Raw genomic sequence first — 7,136 nt, forward strand, 5'->3', positions numbered from 1 at the left:
TCGAGATCACGGGGGCACGACTTCTGGGGAGACTCACCCGAACAGCGTCCGGGCGGGCCTGAGGCTGGGATGCGGCGCTGCTTCCCCCGGACCCCGCCTGTGCTTTCAACGTCCTGGTCAGCCCTTTGCCACGACTCCTGGCATCCGGAGAACGTCCTGTCCACCCCGTGGAGAGGTCAGGCTGGAGCCCCGGAGCCCCGCCAGCCAAGCACTGCCACGGAGGGCTCCTGTTTGCCAGGCCTCAGGGAGCGGTTTCTCTGACAACCGTGGGAACCACTGTGACGCGGGCACCCGCTCGCCACTCGCGCATGCGCATTGGCTGGGCCGCCCCGCGCTCCGCTGCCGGCAGTCAGGCTGCGTCCCCTTTAAAGGACGGTGACCGCTGGGCTCCAGGGGCTCTCCTGCTGCCGCCTTGCCAGCGGCTGCATCCGGGGTTCAGTAGGGGGCCGCGTGGGAGAGACGGCCGCGGGCGGCCTCCCAGGATCAAACCCCCAGGGGTCCCGTCATCAGGACCTCCTTGAGCCGATTTCCACTGGGGGAGCGGCAGCTTCAGGGCGCCTGCTGGGGTCATCTCTTGACCCCCCATCAGATCCAATTCTGGACCCCTCCGAGTGAGAATGGATGGGCTGAGCACATCGACTGAGGCAGGCAGGGCCTGGCTGCAGCCCACAATCATCCCATGGACCTCAAGGCATGGAGTCAGCTGCAAGTTCACTGACCCGTGAGCCCTCTGCCTCCCTCCTTTCAAAGAGCGGTGACCTGCCGTGATTCTCAAGGGCCTGGGGCTCCATCAGGCTGATCCCGCTTCCCAGGACACGTGTCAACAGGTCCAGGGGCCAATCCGAGGTGGAGCCAACGCGTGGCACCGGCGTAGCCTAGAGCAGATGGTGTGAACGTGTGTCACTGAGGGCCCACGGGGCGATACCGAAGGAGACAATGGTGTCCAGGCATGTGCCCGGTGGAAGGGGGGCACAGGTGACCTTTCCATGAATGCCAGGGAAAATCAAAGAACGCCTGGGATCTAGCAGCGGGCCAAAAGTTTCAGGGGGCCAGTCCACCCAGGAGCAGAGGGGAGTCTCCTTCTCAGGAATGAGACTGGGTGTGCAGAGGAAATGCGACAGCACCTGTCCCAGAAGACAAGGACCTGTCTTTCAAAGGAGGAGGGAGGCAGAGGGCTCAGATGCGGCCGTGAACTCTCAGTGGACAGCAGGCCTTGAGGCCTGTGGGATGATTGTGGGCTGCAGCCAGACCCTGCCTGCCTCAGGAGATGTGCTCAGCCCATGCTTTCTCACCCGGAGTGTCCATTATCGGATCCCAAGCGGAGTCCTGAGTCCCCAGCAGGGGCCCTGAAGCTCCCCCTCCCCCGCTGGAAATCGGGCAAACCCAAGCAGGTTTGCAGAGAGAAACAATCATGACAGGGATCTCCAGGACGCGTCTCCCTGATGGACTGAGAAGTGATCCTTCTGGAAGACATCCAGCCAGACCAGGAAGCACGTCAGCCCCGGAGAAACAGGGGATACACAGCCAGAGGGAGGACGGAGCAGAGGCCAGAGCCCAGGCCGGGTACAGCACCGTGCCACTGCCACGGGCTGAAGGAGAGGGGTGCCAAACGGGTGGCTTGTCCAGTGAGGCCAGCGTTCCAGTGACTGGGATTGTGGCCATCTCCCATTCCTGGCTTCCTCTTTCAGCCTGTGTCGTGGTGTGGCTTCTTTTCTCACAGAGGAGCCCTGAAAAGATACAAGCCTCTTCCGTGATGGGGGCCTCCTGCTCTCCTGCAGGAGGATGAGCTCCCTGCGGCTTTTGTCCGCGGCTGCAGTGTGTTTGTCTTGATCAATGAAAAGAGGCCGCACCGGATGGGGATGAGATTTCAACTGCTCCGGGAGTCACGCATCTCCTCACGTGGTCCAGGCCTTCACAAACCCAAAGTGGAACCGCCGCGAAAACGCTTGACAAGCGGACACATGACCCAGGCACAGACGCCGAGGGAGGCTCACCAAAGACAGGCGAAAGGCAAGAAATCGCTTTTGGGCGCACAGGGCACTTTCCTCCAAACACACAATCTCACACACACACACACACACACACACACACACACACACACAGACACACACCAGCCGACAGAGGGAGGGCAAGAAACTCACAGAGCGTGAGAGACAGGCAGAGAAGCAAAAATGGGAGACACACAAACTCATACACACACAGAGAGAGCCCTACAGCAGTGGCGCGGAAACAAACACCCCCAGGCAGCCGCTGACGCTAGGGGGTTCGGCTCTCGACCAGAACGACCTTCGGTTGAGAGAGCAGCCCGCGGGCCTGCAGGCCGACCCGTCCTCGAGATCACGGGGGCACGACTTCTGGGGAGACTCACCCGAACAGCGTCCGGGCGGGCCTGAGGCTGGGATGCGGCGCTGCTTCCCCCGGACCCCGCCTGTGCTTTCAACGTCCTGGTCAGCCCTTTGCCACGACTCCTGGCATCCGGAGAACGTCCTGTCCACCCCGTGGAGAGGTCAGGCTGGAGCCCCGGAGCCCCGCCAGCCAAGCACTGCCACGGAGGGCTCCTGTTTGCCAGGCCTCAGGGAGCGGTTTCTCTGACAACCGTGGGAACCACTGTGACGCGGGCACCCGCTCGCCACTCGCGCATGCGCATTGGCTGGGCCGCCCCGCGCTCCGCTGCCGGCAGTCAGGCTGCGTCCCCTTTAAAGGACGGTGACCGCTGGGCTCCAGGGGCTCTCCTGCTGCCGCCTTGCCAGCGGCTGCATCCGGGGTTCAGTAGGGGGCCGCGTGGGAGAGACGGCCGCGGGCGGCCTCCCAGGATCAAACCCCCAGGGGTCCCGTCATCAGGACCTCCTTGAGCCGATTTCCACTGGGGGAGCGGCAGCTTCAGGGCGCCTGCTGGGGTCATCTCTTGACCCCCCATCAGATCCAATTCTGGACCCCTCCGAGTGAGAATGGATGGGCTGAGCACATCGACTGAGGCAGGCAGGGCCTGGCTGCAGCCCACAATCATCCCATGGACCTCAAGGCATGGAGTCAGCTGCAAGTTCACTGACCCGTGAGCCCTCTGCCTCCCTCCTTTCAAAGAGCGGTGACCTGCCGTGATTCTCAAGGGCCTGGGGCTCCATCAGGCTGATCCCGCTTCCCAGGACACGTGTCAACAGGTCCAGGGGCCAATCCGAGGTGGAGCCAACGCGTGGCACCGGCGTAGCCTAGAGCAGATGGTGTGAACGTGTGTCACTGAGGGCCCACGGGGCGATACCGAAGGAGACAATGGTGTCCAGGCATGTGCCCGGTGGAAGGGGGGCACAGGTGACCTTTCCATGAATGCCAGGGAAAATCAAAGAACGCCTGGGATCTAGCAGCGGGCCAAAAGTTTCAGGGGGCCAGTCCACCCAGGAGCAGAGGGGAGTCTCCTTCTCAGGAATGAGACTGGGTGTGCAGAGGAAATGCGACAGCACCTGTCCCAGAAGACAAGGACCTGTCTTTCAAAGGAGGAGGGAGGCAGAGGGCTCAGATGCGGCCGTGAACTCTCAGTGGACAGCAGGCCTTGAGGCCTGTGGGATGATTGTGGGCTGCAGCCAGACCCTGCCTGCCTCAGGAGATGTGCTCAGCCCATGCTTTCTCACCCGGAGTGTCCATTATCGGATCCCAAGTGGAGTCCTGAGTCCCCAGCAGGGGCCCTGAAGCTCCCCCTCCCCCGCTGGAAATCGGGGCAAACCCAAGCAGGTTTGCAGAGAGAAACAATCATGACAGGGATCTCCAGGACGCGTCTCCCTGATGGACTGAGAAGTGATCCTTCTGGAAGACATCCAGCCAGACCAGGAAGCACGTCAGCCCCGGAGAAACAGGGGATACACAGCCAGAGGGAGGACGGAGCAGAGGCCAGAGCCCAGGCCGGGTACAGCACCGTGCCACTGCCACGGGCTGAAGGAGAGGGGTGCCAAACGGGTGGCTTGTCCAGTGAGGCCAGCGTTCCAGTGACTGGGATTGTGGCCATCTCCCATTCCTGGCTTCCTCTTTCAGCCTGTGTCGTGGTGTGGCTTCTTTTCTCACAGAGGAGCCCTGAAAAGATACAAGCCTCTTCTGTGATGGGGGCCTCCTGCTCTCCTGCAGGAGGATGAGCTCCCTGTGGCTTTTGTCCGCGGCTGCAGTGTGTTTGTCTTGATCAATGAAAAGAGGCCGCACCGGATGGGGATGAGATTTCAACTGCTCCGGGAGTCACGCATCTCCTCACGTGGTCCAGGCCTTCACAAACCCAAAGTGGAACCGCCGCGAAAACGCTTGACAAGCGGACACATGACCCAGGCACAGACGCCGAGGGAGGCTCACCAAAGACAGGCGAAAGGCAAGAAATCGCTTTTGGGCGCACAGGGCACTTTCCTCCAAACACACAATCTCACACACACACACACACACACAGACACACACCAGCCGACACAGAGAGGGCAAGGAACTCACAGAGCGTGAGAGACAGGCAGAGAAGCGAAAATGGGAGACACACAAACACATACACACACAGAGAGCCCTACAGCCGTGGCGCGGAAACAAACACCCCCAGGCAGCCGCTGACGCTAGGGGGTTCGGCTCTCGACCAGAACGACCTTCGGTTGAGAGAGCAGCCCACGGGCCTGCAGGCCCACCCGTCCTCGAGATCACGGGTCACGACTTCTGGGGAGACTCACCCGAACAGCGTGCGGGCGGACCTGAGGCTGGGATGCGGCGCTGCTTCCCCCGGACCCCGCCTGTGCTTTCAACGTCCTGGTCAGCCCTTTGCCACGACTCCTGGCATCCGGAGAACGTCCTGTCCACCCCGTGGAGAGGTCAGGCTGAAGCCTCGGAGACCCGCCAGCCAAGCACTGCCACAGAGGGCTCCTGTTTGCCAGGCCTCCGGGAGCGGTTTCTCTGACAACCATGGGAACCACTGTGACGCTGGTACCTGCTCTCCACTCGCGCATGCCCATTGGCTCCCCCCCTCCCCCCGCTCTTCCGCAGGCAGTCTGGCTGCAACTCCTGTAAACAACCTTGAGCTCTGGACGCCAGGGTCTCTCCTGCTGCCACCTTGCCAGCGGCTGCATCCGGGGTTCAGTAGGGGGCCGCGTGGAGAGTTGGCTGCGGGCGGCCTCCGAGGGTCAAACCTCCAGGGGTCCTGTCTTCAGGATGTCCTTGAGCCGATTTCCACTGTGGGAGCTGTAGTTTCAAGGCGTCTGCTGTGGTCATCTCATGACACCCCATCAGATCCGATTCTGGAACCCTCCGAGTGAGAATGGATGGGCTGAGCACATCTACTGAGGCAGTCATGGCCTTGTTGCAGCCTAGAATCATCACATGAGTTCCAAGGGGTGATGTCAGCTGAAAGTTCACTGACCTGTGAGCCCTCTGGCTCCGTCCTTTGAAAGAGCAGTAGGCTGCCGCGATTATAGAGGGCCTGGGGCTCCTGTAAACTCTTCCAGCTTTCCACAGATGTGTAAAGAGGTCCTGGGGCGATTCCGAAGTGGCGCCAATGTGACCACACGTGACACTGGCTTCCCCTGGAGCAGATGGAAACCATTGAAGAACTCCTGGAAACATTGCCTCAGGCATAAGTGGAGGGGTGCAAATCAGGTGACTTGTCCTGAGAGGCTTGTGTGCCTTTGACAGGCACTGTTTCGATTCCCGTTCTCAGCTTTTTCTTCAAGATTATTTCATGGTGTGTCTTCATTTCTCTGAGAAGAGACGCAAGGGGATAGAACCATCTCCTTTCACCTCGGTCTGCTCCCCTCCTGCAGGACAATGTGCTCTTTGAGGCTTTTCTTTTTTTGGCTGGTGTGTGGTCATCTTCATCATGGAAAAGAGGCTGCTCAGGATCGGGATGAAATTTCAATTTCTCTGAGACGGACGCATCTGTTCACATGATCGAGGCCTTCACAAAGCCAGAGTGGAACTGCCACGGAAATGATTGACAACCCGCACATTACCCAGCCCGGGACACAGAAAGAGGCTCACCAAAGACCGGCCTTCCTGCAAGAAGTTGCTTTGTAGCGCACTGCACACATTCATCCCAACACACAGGCACACAGGCACACACACACAGAGACAAAGAAAGCGAGAGAAACAGACAGTGAGAGGCAGAGAGAGAGGAGAGGAGACACACGCACACAGACATACAGCAGTGGCAGAGAAACACTCACCCCCAGACAATCCCTGAGGCTGAGGGTTCTGCTCTTGGGGAGCACGACCCTTAGGTGAGAGAGCAGCCCACGGGCACACAGGCAGACCTGTCTCGAGATCACAGGGGCACGGCTTTTGGGGGGCTCACCTGAACACCGTCCGGGAGGCCTGAGGCTGGGATTCCGCTCTGCTTTCCCTGTACTCTGCCTGCTGTTTCGGCATCCTGGTCAGCCCTCGGTGTAGCGTGGTGTCCTGAAACTGTTTTTTCGACCCCCTGGATTGGTCAGGCTGGTGCCTCGACACTGAGGCACTGCCTCGGAGGGGTCCTGCTTTGTTAAGGCTCACGGAGTTGTCCTCAGGCAACCGCTGGAGTCACTGTGACAGGAGAACAGGGTAGCGCCACGCGCATGCGCATTGCCCAGGCCGACTCCTTTGCTCTTCCAGTTCCCGCTGCGGCCCCTTTAAACAGGTTCATTGACACCTGGGCAAGGGCTTCTGTGGCAGTCCTGTTGGCGGCTGGAGCGCGGGTATAGTAGGGGTTGTTGTGAGAGTGGGGGCTTCGGGGCCTCCAGGAGCAGACCCCCGGGACTCTTGTTCTCAGGACCTACTTGAGCCAACATCTACCAGTGAAGGGGGAGTTTCGGGGCACCAGCTGGGGTCTCCTGACTCACAGGCTGGTGTGCATTGTGATCATAGCTCACTGCAGCCTCAATCTCCCAGGCTTAAGCGATTTTCTTGCCTCAGCCTCCCAGGTACCTGGAAGTACAGGCATGTGCCTCCACTCTCAACTACTTTTCTTCAAAAACATTTTTGTGCGAATGGGGACTTACTATGTTGCCTGGGTCATGTCAAACTCCTGGGCTCAAGCCGTCCTCTCACATTGGCCTCCCCAAGTGCTGAGATTACAGGTGTGAGCTTGCACATGCAGGTAAATTCTTACATCTTAAATCCCTACCTCCTGCAATAAGCTGATGTTAGGCCCACTTATTTTA

This window comes from Macaca nemestrina, chromosome 17, assembly GCF_043159975.1.
Source record: "Macaca nemestrina isolate mMacNem1 chromosome 17, mMacNem.hap1, whole genome shotgun sequence".
Classification (NCBI taxonomy): domain Eukaryota; kingdom Metazoa; phylum Chordata; class Mammalia; order Primates; family Cercopithecidae; genus Macaca; species Macaca nemestrina.